The sequence below is a fragment of the Lepidochelys olivacea genome (assembly GCF_965140295.1).
Source record: "Lepidochelys olivacea isolate rLepOli2 genome assembly, chromosome: 12".
Lineage (NCBI taxonomy): Eukaryota > Metazoa > Chordata > Testudines > Cheloniidae > Lepidochelys > Lepidochelys olivacea.
The window spans coordinates 10,753,244-10,768,747 of NC_140422.1; the positions used below are offsets into that span (position 1 = coordinate 10,753,244).

At 49.0% G+C, this 15,504-nt stretch overlaps 1 protein-coding gene across 1 annotated transcript in view; it reads left to right on the forward strand.

Annotated features, from left to right (window-relative positions):
- Positions 1–1,744: 1,744 nt before the first annotated feature.
- LOC311529257 (dipeptidase 2-like) overlaps positions 1,745–15,504 on the forward strand; it is a 30,875-nt gene continuing 17,115 nt past the window's right edge. Inside the window, exon 1 of the mRNA XM_084645095.1 lies at positions 1,745–1,845. The gene's annotated coding sequence lies outside the window, so the exon portion shown is untranslated. The remainder of the gene's footprint in view (positions 1,846–15,504) is intronic.

A 15,504-nucleotide genomic window follows, 5' to 3' on the forward strand; every position in this document is an offset into this window, starting at 1 on the left:
CTTTACATGCCCAAATACCTTTAAAACTCTGGCCGTTTAGTTTAAGGATTTTGACAGTTACGAGCATGTGCTGTACATTTGGCTTAAAAACATAGTACATACAGTAACAAGGGCTTTACCTAAGAAGTTGCTTCAAACTCTAAATTAACATGACAGACTACAACATTGTGCCATAGGCTTCACACAGGTAGGCACAGGCCCTGTCCCAAAGAGAAGCTAAGGGTTACCCAAAGAGCCTAATTTTGTTTGTAAATTACTCAATCTATAGTAGGGTAACTGTCAGGTCCAGTAAAAATGTCTCCTGGCTCCTCTCAAAGTAATATGATGACACCCTTTGGCTACATAGCCCAATTCAATCTGAAAATCAGTGAGACCGTTAAAGTTGACACCACAGATTAATCAACTGATTTTAAAATGCATATTGTCCTATATCACCTTCTATTCATTTTGAAGGAAAATTTTCATTAACAAACACAAGTCTCTAAATGGGATCAGGGCCTGAACAGCAGAGTGGTGAGTTGCTCTCAGTAAGTTAGTTCATTGTATTAGTATTTTCCTACCAGTTCTTAAACCCTAATCTCTAAACTTTGATCCTTTTGGGTTGCTGACATCATTCTATTAATAAACTTCTTTTGGGCAAGTGTTTACTACTCACATTAGTTGCTCCTATGCAACACCTAGAGATTGACAACTGTCAGCCACAGAACATATGCTTACATTGAACACAGATTGCCCTTTAATAGAAATCTATATATTTCATACAAAATACCCGTTCCCAGGAGGTGCCAAACACCGACAGCTCCTCTTGAGGTTCCGACTGGAGAACTGGACAGTCCCTATTGGAGCTGATTCCCCCCCCCCGCACCTCCCCATCAGGACTGATCTGTAATAGTGATCTCTTGTGGCCATTTGAGCAAGTACTTTCTTATGGAAGCTGCTTTCTTGTACTCCAGAGTATACTTCATTTGTACAACAACAAAACCCTAAGTTTCTAACTCTTGCAGAAATAACTACGTCTTCCTAGAACCAACACTGCCTTGCCTATTAGGTACAGTAATTTTTTTGAAAATGCTTAAGGCTTTGGCTACACACATTTGCAGTGGGTTTAATTAAATTGGTTTATTTAAATAGATACCGTTAAACCAACAAAAAAGGTAGTATGGATATTTATTTTGTTTTAGCTTAAAATGATTAGGAATAGGTTTAGGGTTAAACCAAGATAAGCCATTCTGAGACCCAATAAGCATCCACATAGAGATTTGCACTGCTTTAACTTAACAGGTCTACGGCCTGGTTTACACTGTTTTTGTACAGCATTAACTACACTGGCTGAGACACAGGTACAGTTAGAGCAACACAAGCCCCTGTTGTGGACACCAGTTATAGGACCAGAAAGGGGCTTATATCCGTATAGCTTATTTCCCTAACTGTAGCTATTACAGGATAAACTCCTGTTTCTCAACCAATATAGTTAAGCCAAAACAAATAATGTTGAGTAATCTCGTATCAGTCTCCGCTTCTAAACTGAGTGCAGTTTTGGTGGAGAGGATGTGCAGAGAGCAGAGCTAATAGTTTTGCCCACAAGGAGGAGCTGACAGAGACACTGAGCAGCCTGGAAAGTCATCACTTGCCGCCTGCTTTTCAGTGATTACAAACGGGGAGTGAGACTGTGGTGCTCCTCTGTGCTTATCAGCTGGTGGAAGGTGAAGCCAGGTATGTTGTGAGTCATACAAGAAGCAGAGTTCTTTGTCGGTGTGAAACCAAAAGTAACCAGTGCCAGGCTCTTGCTGTTGTATCCAACCTAGTGGAACGTGGATCTTGCTGCTTTTTCATTGCCCAAAGAAGGTAACTGGAACCAAAGATTTACCATAAAGAAGAAAAAGCTACATAGCTCTGTCTTGCTCACTTGTGAGCTTTGTTCAAACAGCAGGGAAAATGGCTGAGTGGATTTTATACTTGTATGCAGTGAGTGGCATTTAAATAAGGATGCTTACTGCACCCTGTTTTAGCTTAGCTGTACTGTTTGCTGTATTCCTAGAGTATTTGTAAAAGCCATTTAAAATTGCTAAATGATAATGTGCATTGATTAACCATTTATATGATGTCTTAAGAACATAATTAAGAAAAAAGTGAGGGGGGATTTGATAGCAGCCTTGCAGTGTGGGAGGTCTAGGTTGGATATTAGGAAATACTATTTCACAAGGAGGGTGATGAAGCACTGGAATGGGTTACCTAGGGAGGTGGTGGAATCTCCTTCCTTAGAGGTTTTTGAGGCCCAGCTTGACAAAGCCCTGGCTGGGATGACTTAGTTGGGGTTGGTCCTGCTTTGAACAGGGGATTGGACTAGATGACCTCCCGAGGTCTCTTCCAACCCTAATCTTCTATGATTCTATGAGCATAAGACTAACATGTCAACATTGTACAGTACAACCCCAGGACCTAACTGTGGCTTGAGCAGTTCATAAAATAAAAAAGTTCACACAATTGAACATCTCAGAATTACAGTAGGTCTGGTGCATAAATTGCAGTAGGGCAGACTGCATCACTTGCTTCTTGTGCTTCCAAGTGCATTGAAAATATTGGGAATGTGAAGGCATGTCAACTTGTTCTTCATTGACATCGATTTCATTATGTAACTTTTGTCCAGACTGGGGAAAAATGGTTTTTACGACTTGTTCGTAAGAAAACTGAGTTTCTTTCACTCAGTAATAATTGCATATTTTGTCACAATACTAACCCTATAAATGATCTTCCAAGTATTTTGATCCACCTTATTTCCGTATCTAAATATTTTCTTTCAAAAGGTAGTGTTACATGGGGAAATTTTGTATCAAATGACATTAGAATTGTTTGGTCAAGTATTTAAAATTGCTGTTATATCCATCTTTATAAATTACTGGAACAATGTCTAGGTGGATAGTAAGATGTGTTACTTTCCTTTAAAGTATTTTTGTTTTGATAGCTAAGTGTATCGTCAGTTAGCAATCTTAAATGGGTTTTGAAACGTGAGTGTTTTTTGGTTTTTGAGTTTTTCAGGCTCTTGACTTTTAAATAGATTAATGAGATAGTAGACGAAGTGGGTGAGCTAATATCCTCTAGAGCTCTCTTGGGCTTGAAAGCTTGTCTTTCTCACCAACGGAAGTTGGTCCAATAAAAGATATTACCTCCCCTCACCCACCTTGTCACTTAACTCGGTGGCATTTCTCTGTCTGTAATGTGATAACTTTGAATGCACCATCCTATGAATTCCAAAATTTTAGGGAACTGTTCTAGGCATCCTTGACCAGAACCATGTTGGTTTTTGGTGACAATGAGAAAAATCAAAACATGGAAATGGGGGACACACAGAGCCCCTGGCATCTGGTTAGCAGAGTTATCAATTGTGATTGACTGTAGACCAAAGAACCAGTTGATGGCAGACATTAATCCATTTCAGCATAACCATAGTCCCCATTTTAGTTCTGCTCATCCTCCCTATGGACTCCCAGACAGATACAAAAGAAATGAGAATGTGGGGGGGTGGTGGAGTGAAGGGGGGCAGAAAGCCTCTTGCATGTGAAGGGAAAGTGTGGGGGAAGGGGAAATTGTGGGCACACCATACCCATTACCTAGGGGAAATGTGGGGCACATTAAGCCCCTGGCATGTGGCAGAGGGAGAAATGTGGGGCACACAGCTGGCATGGTGAAGAGGTGGAATGAGCGGGCACACAGAACTCCTGGCCAGGGGGAGAATAAGGGACCCTGGCATGGGGGAAGAGGGACATAGGGGCACACAGAGTGCCTGGTATGTGGGGAGAATGGGGAACAATGGTATGGTTGAAGGGGTGAATGGGGGGCAACACAGCTGCTAGCATATGGTGGAGAGGGGACACTGGCATGAGAAGGGTGGGGAAATCAGGAACACATAGAGCCCCTGCAGTAGAGGGGGATAGGAGGATAGCACAAAGGGAGGCTTGCTTGTGCAGGGGCAATGGAAGAATGCAAAGCACCCACGCTGTATGCAATACATTTGGCTAAAAGAAGCAACAAAGTTTCCAACTCCCCAATAGTATGAGCAATTGGGAGTATTTTCAGCCTGAAGGATGAATCCTTTGTTTTAGCCCACGAAAGCTTATGCCCAAATAAATTTGTTAGTTTCTAAGGTGCCACAAGGACTTGTTGTTTTTGCAGATACAGAGTAACAGGGCTACCACTGTGAAACTTGTTTTTTGCTGAACACTCATGTACTTGTTGTTCAAAGCATTTTAGTTTGTGTTCCAGGAAAGCAACAGTGACTAAGTGCTAAAAGAGGAGACCCGTGAACAAAGGAGCAGCCCTCCCCAGGCCCTACAGGTAGGGCCAAATTCCCCCATCATGTAACTCTCCTGAAGTCAGTTGTGTTAAACCCAGGATAGCTTTGTCCCATCACACGTGGGTAGACTCAGTGCTTTGTGGGTAGCTATCAGGCTGTTGTGGTGATGAATTTACTCACTGAAGATGAAATGCAGACGGAAACACATGTGAAAAAGATTTGTCTAAAACTGAGGAAACCTGAGAAATTAACCTGAGTTAGTATTTCCACTGTGTCCTCTCCTCTGATAGGAACGTACATGAAGGCTTTGTTTCCTCTCAGGGCTGTCATGGGAGGAATGGAATCTCTTCTGAGTCTGACATTTCTGCGTGTGTGTGGGTGGACCTGATCGCAGACCAATGAGCCAACTTTAGAGTGTGCGGAGCTGAAAAATTAAATCTGAGGCAACATGGAACAGAGCAGCAAGAACTCCATGGCAATGCTGGCAACAAAGGACCAGCGTAGGGGGAGATTCTGTGAGAGCTTTAATACCACAAGGGGTTGTAAATTTCTCCCCATTACAAGCATGGGGTTAACAAGGGATAGTTTTAAAAAAAAAACCAAAATTGTTTGTGTGGTTGTGGTTTAAGGCCTGTGGACTTTGGCCAGTCTTCCGTGCATTAGTTAGTTATAACTACAGCAGAGCCTGCCTAGTGTTACAAGGTTAAGGCTTGATTTACTGGCGAGTACTTCCAGCAAAAGCCAACATTCCTAGAGGCATTAGATGAACCTGGGTCAGGGGCTCAATGGGGTAAAGCACCTATACCCCCCACTCTGATAGGGAGGTCGGGGCTGGCCTGCGCGTGGGCAGAGGCAGGGCCAGGCCAATGGGAGATGCACTCACTTGACACCTCTCCCAGACGGAACTCTCTTGGAGGCCTGCCTGAATTCCGCTGTACCCACCTAATGCCCCGCCTTGGTCACCTCCTCCCTCGGGTGAAGGTCGCAATGAATGCTCCCCGTCCAGTGCTGTTGATTCAGGGGCTCTGGTTGCGAGCGATAGAGGAAAGCTGGGTGGGGATTTGGAGAAGGGGCAGGGGCCTCGGGAATGGAGCGGGGGGGGGGGCAAAGGTGTTCGGTTTTGTGCAATTAGAAAGTTGGCAACAATAGGAGCACCCCAGGATGCTGCTGCTCTGGTGATGGGGCCCAGGGCTGGCCACTGGCCACTGCTCCAGCCGCCTCTGGGACAAGTCCTCGGGCAGTCCCCAGGGCCAGCTGCCAGGGGGCACCTAAGTAGGGGCTGATGCGGCTGGCCCGAGGGCCACTCCAGGAGTGGCCAGTGCGGCTGGCCCAGGGTCAGCCGCTTTGGTAGGGTTGCCAACTTTCTGATTGCAGAAAACCAAACCCCTTTCCCTGAGGCCCCATCCCCCACTCACTCCGTTCCATACCGTCTCCCTCCGTCATTTGCTTTCCCCCCACCCTCGCTCATTTTTACTGGGCTGGGGCAGAGGGTTGGGGGGCGGAGCGGGGAGGGCTCCGGCTGGGCATGTGGGCTCTGGTGTGGGGCCAGAGATGAGGTGTTTGGGGTGTGGGAGGGGGCTCAGGGCTGGGGGTGGGGCTGAGGGGCCTGGGAGAAAGTGTCGCAGTTCCGGTGGCATCCGGTGAGCTCTCGCTGGCCCTTGAAAATCCGGGGGAGATGGTGTAAATCTCGCGTTGGGCCGTACCCATATCCGCAGCAGGTCTCCAAGGTGAACAGCCTCTGGTATGTTAGAACAGTGTAGGTAAGGGAAGTTGGTAAGCCAGATCTGTAACTTCGGGATAAGGATTGGCTCTAAGGGCTGGGTCGGTTGGGCTGGGGTGCGAAATGGGGCTGGGCGTGAGCCGTGGCTGGAGCTCTGGGCTGGGGTCGAGGGGTTTGGAATGTGGGATGGGGCTCAGGACTGAGGCAGGAGGTTGAGGTGCAAGAGGGGTTGTGGGCTCCAGAAGGGAGTTTAGGTGCGGGAGGGAGTACTCAGGGTTGGGGGAGGGGGCTGCGGGGCAGGGGAAGTACGGGTGGTGTTTACCTCAGGCGTCCAGGAAGTGGCCGGCATGTGCTTGTGGCCCCTAGGTGGAAGCCCGGCCAGGTGGTTCTGTGCACTGCCCCCAGCTGCAGGCACCACCCCCGCAGCTGCCACTGACCGTGGTTCTCGGCCAATCAGAGCTGCGGAGCTGGCGCTTGGGGTGGCATGCCGGCCGCTTCTGGGGGCTGCATGGAGCCAGGGCAGCTAGGGAGCCTCCCTTAGCCCTGCTGTGCCACTGACCAGCCTTTTGATGGCCCAGTCAGCTGTGCTGACCGGAGCCACCATGGCCCCTTTTTGACCGGGTGTTCTGGTCGAAAAACTGACACCTGGCAACTCTATGCTTGCGTGGTCCTGGGGTCAGCCAGACTGGTGCTGCAGAACTCATGGAGGTCATGGAAAGTCTCACAATCTGTGACTTCCATGACCTCCGTGACAGACACAGAGCCTTAATTATTGGGTACACAGACTCTCCCAGGACCTGGTGCATAGACTCATACTATTTCTACCTAAAGAGCAGCGGCAAGGGGCAGCAGAGACCCTTCTTCCCTCTGGCTTTAGGTGGCCCCCCATGCTGACCCCAGAAGCTGGGGTGCCTCTGTTTTGCTTCGTTTGTTCAAGCATTTTCCTTGTTAAAATGTAAACTTGGATTCTAATACGTTTGCACAACTCCAGAAGCTGGGACTCTGCTTACGGTCCAGGCCCCATTGTGCCTGTCTTCATCTGCCTTGTACCTGTACAATCTGCAGATTGCTCGTGGTGCTTAGCGGGGGATGTGTACGAGTGGTTATTGCCCATGTGTTGTGGCTACTATTGAAACTTTCAATACTGAAATGTGCTTGGTATCAGAAATGATTAATCTCTCTTTAAAGGGCTAAAACAGATGTCCCCAAACTGTAGGGCATGCCCCGGGGGGCACAGTGGAACATTCGGGGGAGTGTGGCGGAGCACGGGTCAGCCCCCATGGGGGCAGGGCAGGAGCATCACCCAGCCCCACTCTGCCACCAGCTCTGCCACGGCCAGAGCCCCGGCTCCCAGCTGCAGCTCAGCTCCCAACTTCAGCCCCAACCTGGCCCCTAGTTTTGGCCCCTGACCATGGGCTGGCCGTAGCTTCTGCTCCCGACTTGGCCTCTGGCTGCAGCTCCACGCCTGGTCCCAGTCCTGCCCCCAGTTACGGCTCTGCTCCCGGCCCCAGCCGCCCTGGTCCTGGCCCCAGCCTCAGCCTCCTTAACCCCATCCGCCCTCCCTTCCCCCTCCGACCCCCGGAGCTGTGACCCCGCTCCCAGCCCCTGCTGTGGGTGGAGTGGGGGGCACAGACAGGGGCAAGGGGGGGCACGACTCTGAAAAGTTTGGGGACCACTAGGCTAAAAGGCATGCCTGGAGGTCATTGAAGAGGCTATGCACACTCTCCAGGTGTATAAAGTTGAAGCGAGAATACCCAGGGTTTCAGACTTAATTCATAAATTCTGACGATTGACCAAACGTAGCACAGTTCAGAATCTCTGTTTATATTTTCTCTGATGGCTTAAAAATATCCATGGTCTAAATCAAGCAATATAAACAGGTCTTTCTCCTAAATCTCACTCCTCTGGCTTTTAGATTGGAAGCACTTTTCAAGACAGAGCCGGTGTCTCATGGAGGTTAACATGATCCTTTGTTCTGATGACTGGATCGGGCCCAAGGCATAAATACTTCCCCTCAGCCCAGACTAGCTGGTGAGGGAGAAGCTGGCCTCCCAAAGGCCTACAGAGCTGGGCCCTGATTGAGGGAGATACTGAGTGCCCTGGATAATTGCTGACTTCAGTGGCAGGTGAGGGTGCCACACAGGGTTACCAACAGTCCCTTATTTTTCATCTCTGTACATCAAGATTGGGAATTGCTTAGTGCTGCAAAAAGTAGCAAAAAATACCCCTGGCGAATGTAGGTGAATACTGTTTATTAATGATAATGTTGGGAGGAGAGGTGGGGTGGGGTGCAAAGAAAACAGTCCTTTATTATTGAAATACAATGTTGGCAACCCTAAAAAACTGCATGAGAATTGGCCTTTTTGTTGGAGATCAGAGTAAAGTTTGAAAACAAATCCTTCTGCATCCCACGGGAACACTCACTAGGTGGGAAACTGCCACTGTGCTCTCTAAAACAGGAAGAAATGCCATAAACAGACCCTGGGGTGGCTTGCGCTGGTGCAGAAAGCAAGGCAGAGTGATTTCAGTCTAGTATGGTTCCCCGTTGGTGCCAGAGAGGCCTGTGTACTTGGTCACAGGCTGATAAAACTCAGTATTTTTAAAGAAGACACACCTGTTTTTGTACTTGAGCTGCACAGGAGTGTCAGAAACAGCTGTTTAATTAAAAGGTAATAAAAATAAACAAGACCAGACTGATTTGCACAGAACATGGTTAAGCTATCAACTTTTGTGACGTAGCTGCTGCTGTCACTCATCCCTGCACTCCTAACTCAGAGTTTGTCTACACAGGGGCACTCAGGAAAGTTAATCCAAATTAGCTAAAGGCGTAGATTAAAAGTGGATTAGTTTAACTGCATTAAACTACTGTGTGGACACTGGTTTCAGAGTGGACACTCTCGTTCAGAATTAAAGTGGCCTTGAATTAAGCTAAATCTAGTTAAGGCCACTTTTATTCTGAATGAGAGTGTCCACACAAGGGATTAATGCAGTTAAAATAAGGGTTTATCCACCCAGTGCTACAGGGCCATGGCAATCTAACTGCGCTGTGTGGACACTGGTAGTGTGAACAAAAAGTATCTAATTCAAGTTTAATGTAGTCTTCTTTGCTAGGGTTGCCAACCCTCCCGATTTGGCCAGGAATCTCCTGGAATTGGGTTCTATCTGCCAGAGGCTACTGAAGCCAATCTGGGAGATTTTAGGTGCTAAAAGTCTTGCGGCGCAGCGGGGCTAAGGCAGGCTCCCTACCTGCCCTGACTCCACAAGGCTCCTGGAAGTAACCGGTATGTCCAGCTCCTAAGCACAGGGGTGTACAGGGGATCTCTGCGTGCTGCCCCCACCCCAAGTGCTGACTCTGCAGGGGCAGTGCGCAGCACCACCTGGCCACCCCTGAGCCTAGGGGCTGGACAGGCTGGCTGCTTCCCAGGAGCTGTCCGACATAAGCGCCACCTGGCCGGAGCCTGCTCCTGCACGCACCCCAACCCACTGTCCCAGCCCTGAGCCCCCTCCAACACCCAAACTGCCTCCCGGAGCCCACAGCCCAAACCCTGTCCTGCACCCCAACCCCCTGCTCCAGCCTGGTGAAAGTGAGTGAGGGTGGGGGAGAGCAAGCAACGGAGGCAGGGGGGAGTGAGTGGGGGCGGGGCCTCAGAGAAGGGCGCCTGGGCGGACATGGTTGCTCCTGGCGGACCTCGGTAAAGTCTGTCAGGGGCGCCTGCACATAAATGGGAATGACTCAGGTCATTCTCTTCTTAAAGTTTTGTCTAATGGAGATTCAGTCCTGCCTGGAATATTGGCAGAGGGATAGCTCAGTGGTTTAAGCATTGGCCTGCTAAACCCAGGGTTGTGAGCCCAGCCTTTGGGGGGGGGCATTCTGCCTCAGGCTGCTCTCCCGGCCAGCAGCTCCGTCTGCTACCTGCCTACCCCTCCCTCCCTCTGTGAAAGCAATGGCCGACAATCGTTTTGCGCTTTTTTCCGTGCGGGTGCCATATTGCTGTCAGCATCGTCATCAACTCGCCGCTTCTGCTGCCACTCTGCTCTCCTGCTCATGCCATACCACAGCAAGCATGGAGCCCGCTCAGATCACCGCGGCAGTTGTGACCGCTCTAAACACCACACGCATTATCATGCAGTATGTGCAGAACCAGAACCTGCAAAAGCAGGCGAGTAGGCGACAGCAGCACAGTGAGGGGAGTGATGAGGACATGGACACAGACTTCTCTCAAAGTACGGGCCCCAGTAATTTGGCCATCCTGGTGGGAATGGGGCAGGCTCATGTCGTGGAACACCGATTCTGGGCACGGGGAAACAGACTGGTGAGACCACATAGTGTTGCAGGTCTGGGACGATTCCCAGTGGCTGCGAAACTTTCGTATGCGTAAGGGCACTTTCATGGAACTTTGTGACTTGCTTTCCCCTGCCCTGAAGTGCAAGAATACCAATATGAGAGCAGCCCACACAGTTGAGAAGCGAGTGGCAATAGCCCTGTGGAAGCTTGCAATGCCAGATACCTACCGGTCAGTCAGGCATCAATTTGGAGTGGGCAAATCTACTGTGGGGGCTGCTGTGATGCAAGTAGCCAATGCTATCATGGAGCTGCTGATATCCAGGATAGTGACTCTGGGAAATGTGCAGGTCATAGTAGATGGCTTTGCTGCAATGGGATTCCCTAACTGTGGTGGGGCGATAGACGGAACCCATATCCCTATCTTGGCACCGGAGCACCAAGGCAGTGAGTACATAAACCGCAAGGTGCTGCAATGCACTGAAGGATCACAAGGGACATTTCACCAACATCAACATGGGGATGGCCGGGAAAGGTACATGGCGCTCGCATCTTCAGGAACTCTGGTCTGTTTCAACAGCTGCAGCAAGGGGCTTACTTTCCAGACCAGAAAATAACCATTGGGGATGTTGAAATGCCTATAGTTATCCTTGGGGACCCAGCCTACGCCTTAATGCCTCATGAAGGCATACACAGGCACCCTGGACAGTAGTCAGGAGCTGTTCAACTATAGACTGAGCAAGTGCAGAATGGTGGTAGAATGTGCATTTGGATGTTTAAAAGTGTGCTGGCGCAGTTTACTGACTCGCTTAGACCTCAGCGAAACCAATATTCCCACTGTTATTACTGCTTGCTGTGTGCTCCATAATATCTGTGAGAGTAAGGGGGAAGACGTTTATGGCAGGGTGGGAGGTTGAGGCAAATCATCTGGCCTCTGATTATGCACAGCCAGACACCAGGGTGGTTAGAAGAGCACTGCAGGGCATGGTGCACATCAGAGAAGCTTTGAAAACCAGTTTCATGATTGGCCAGGCTACGGTGTGAAAATTCTGTTTGTTTCTTGATGAAAACCCGCCCCTTGGTTCACTCTACTTCCCTCTAAGCCAACCACCCTCCCCTCCCCCCTTTGATCTCCACTTGCAGAGGCAATAAAGTCGTTGTTTCACATTCATGCATTCTTTATTAATTCATCACACAAATGGGGGGATAACTGCCAAGATAGCCCGAGAGGGGTGAGGGAGGAGGGAAGCACCAGGTGGGGTGGGGGAGGAGGAGAGGATGGAAGGAAAAAGCCACACAGCACTTCAAAACTTATTGAATGCCAGCTTTCTGTTGCTTGGGCAGTCCTCTTGGGTGGAGTGGTTGGATGCCTGGAGGCCCTCCCACCGCGTTCTTGGGCATCTGGGTGAGGAGGCTATGGAACTTGGGGAGGAAGGTGGTTAGTTACACAGGGGCTGCAGCGGCGGTCTGTGCTCCTGCTCCCTTTCCTGCATGTCAACCATACGCCGGAGCATATCAGTTTGATCCTCCAGTAGCCTCAGCATTGCATTCTGCCTCCTGTCATCACGCTGACGCCAAGGTGATAAACAGTTCCTGGCTGTCGGGGAGAATGGTTTAATCATAGAATCATACAATATCAGGGTTGGAAGGGACCTCAGGAGGTCATCTAGTCCAACACCCTGCTCAAAGCAGGACCAATCCCCAATTAAATCATCCCAGCCAGGGCTTTGTCAAACCTGACCTTAAAAACTTCTAAGGAAAGAGATTCTACCACCTCCCTAGGTAACGCATTCCAGTGTTTCACAACCCTCCTAGTGAAAAAGTTTTTCCTAATATCCAACCTAAACCTCCCCCACTGCAACTTGAGACCATTACTCCTTATCCTCTCATCTTCTACCACTGAGAATAGTCTAGAACCATCCTCTTTGGAACCACCTCTCAGGTAGTTGAAAGTAGCTATCAAATCCCCCCTCATTCTTCCCTTCTGCAGACTAAACAATCCCAGTTCCCTCAGCCTCTCCTCATAAGTCATGTGTTCCAGACCCCTAATCATTTTTGTTGTCCTTCGCTGGACTCTCTCCAATTTTTCCACATCCTTCTTGTAGTGTGGGGCCCAAAACTGGACACAGTACTCCAGATGAGGCCTCACCAATGTCGAATAGAGGGGAACGATCACGTCCCTCGATCTGCTCGCTATGCCCCTACTTATACATCCCAAAATGCCATTGGCCTTCTTGGCAACAAGGGCACACTGTTGACTCATATCCAGCTTCTCGTCCACTGTCACCTCTAGGTCCTTTTCCGCAGAACTGCTGCCTAGCCTTTGGGTCCCTAGTCTGTAGCGGTGCATGGGATTCTTCCATCCTAAGTGCAGGGCCCTGCACTTATCCTTGTTGAACCTCATCAGATTTCTTTTGGCCCAATCCTCCAATTTGTCTAGGTCCCTCTGTATCCTATCCCTACCTGCCACCGTATCTACCACTCCTCCTAGTTTAGTATCATCTGCAAATTTGCTGAGAGTGCAATCCACACCATCCTCCAGATCATTTATGAAAATATTGAACAAAACCGGCCCCAGGACCGACCCTTGGGGCACTCCACTTGATACCGGCTGCCATCTAGACATGGAGCCATTGATCACTACTCGTTGAGCCCGACAATGTAGCCAACTTTCTACCCACCTTATAGTGCATTCATCCAGCCCATACTTCTTTAACTTGCTGACAAGAATACTATAGGAGACCGTGTCAAAACCTTTGCTAAAGTCAAGAAACAATACATCCACTGCTTTCCCTTCATCCACAGAACCAGTAATCTCATCATAGAAGGCGATTAGATTAGTCAGGCATGACCTTCCTTTGGTGAATCCATGCTGACTGTTCCTGATCACTTTTCTCTCGTGTAAGTGCTTCAGGATTGATTCCTTGAGGACCTGCTCCATGATTTTTCCGGGGACTGAGGTGAGGCTGACTGGCCTGTAGTTCCCAGGCTCCTCCTTCTTCCCTTTTTTAAAGATGGGCACTACATTAGCCTTTTTCCAGTCATCCGGGACTTCCCCCGATCGCCATGAGTTTTCAAAGATAATGGCCAATGGCTCTGCAATCACAGCCGCCAACTCCTTTAGCACTCTCGGATGCAATGCATCCGGCCCCATGGACTTGTGCACGTCCAGCTTTTCTAAATAGTCCCTAACCACTTCTTTCTCCACAGAAGGCTGGCCACCTACTCCCCATGCTGTGTTGCCCAGCGCAGCAGTCTAGGAGCTGACCTTGTTCGTGAAGACAGAGGCAAAAAAAGCATTGAGTACATTAGCTTTTTCCACATCCTCTGTCACTAGGTTGCCTCCCTCATTCAGTAAGGGGCCCACACTTTCCTTGGCTTTCTTCTTGTTGCCAACATACCTGAAGAAACCCTTCTTGTTACTCTTGACATCTCTTGCTAGCTGCAGCTCCAGGTGCGATTTGGCCCTCCTGATTTCATTCCTACATGCCCGAGCAACATTGTTATACTCTTCCCTGGTCATTTGTCCAATCTTCCACATTTTGTAAGCTTCTTTTTTATGTTTACGATCCGCAAGGATTTCACTGTTTCTCCGCTTGCCTGGTGTGTGCTATCTTCAACCTCCCCCTCCTCCTCATCTTCCTTGTCCCCCAGATCCTCATCCCTGTTGCGTGAGACTCCCCCCTTGCAGGAGTCCACGTACAGGGGTGGGGCAGTTGTAGGGGCACCCCGTAGAATTGCATGTAGCTCATCATAGAAGCGGCATGTCTGGGGCTCTGACCCCAAGTGGGCATTTGCCTCTTGGGTTTTTTGGTAGGCTTGCCTGAGCTCCCTAAGTTTCACTCGGCACTGCTGCAGGTTCCTGTGATAGCCTCTGTCCTTCATGCCCTTGGAGATTTTTTCAAATATTTTGGCATTTTGTCTTTTGGAACGGAGTTCCGATAACACGGATTCATCTCCCCACGCAGCGATCAGATCCAGTACCTCCTGTTTGGTCTATGCTGGAGCTCTTTTGCGATTCTGGGATCCATGGTCACCTGTGCTGAAGAGCTCGCCAAGCTGGCCAAACAGGAAATGAAATTCAAAAGTTCCTGTCTACCTGGCCAGTGCATCTGAGTTGATAGTGCTGTCCAGAGTGGTCACAATGGAGCACTCTAGGATAGCTCCCGGAGGCCAATACTATCGAATTGCATCCACACTACCCCAAACTCGACCCAGCGAGGTCGATTTCAGCGCTAATCCACTCAGCGGGGAGGAGTGCAGAAACAGGTTTTAAGAGCCCTTAAAGTCAGAAAAAATGGCTTCATAGTGCGGACGGGTGCAGGGCTAAACTGATGTAACGCTGCTAAATCCGACCTAAACTTGTAGTGTAGACCAGGGCTATGTGTGTTTCGTGATGATACTAGCGACCAAAGTGGAGCCAGCTTTTATTTGACACTTCACATGATCCTCTTTGGTGAATTACAATATATGCACCAGATGCAGGAGATCCCTGTAACCCTTATGTGCCCCCTCTGAGCCTCTTGCCAGTTGGTTCTAAGAGGCTCCTGGGTTGCAGTATAGAATGGCCAGTTAACATGGGAGAAACATGGAAGATTTCTGTGGCTGTAGATCAGATTGGGGAAAGATTGCTTCTTCTGTCAGTTGTGGCACAAACCCTGTGAAAATCCAGAGGGACTGGCTAGCCTGTGTTGGAGAATGGTTAGACAATTTTCTCTGAACCTGGTACAGTAGTGGGAGTTCTCTGAGATTGGAATGAGGAGAAGGGAACAGTGCGGGGCTACTCCTCTGATTAAAGCGAGCATGGAATTTGGTGCTCACTGAAGGAGCAGTGCTTGGGATTTAATCAATATAAAGGTGGTACTATATTCAGGTTGTTAAACACAGACTGGCTTGTTTTTTCTGGCTTTTGAAGCAGCCCAGGCTGGGTTTGGTTAGTCTGGGAACTAATGTCACAAGACAGGGTCCTGTAGCTGCTGGCCTGAACCAGGTGGTCATGGCAGGGTTAATCCTCTGGGAGTTGACAATTAAAGTGTTCTTCATGAGGCGTTGTTTTTCCAATAAGCATGTTTTTCATTTGCAGATACTGTAGTATCGTTCCATCCACATGTTTGGCAGCTTTCCAAGTGCCTGCAAGCTTGTGTTTACTGTACAGCTTCACACACTTCTGGCATGGAAAAGGAACTGTGCTTGTTCCTCCAAAGAAAAAAC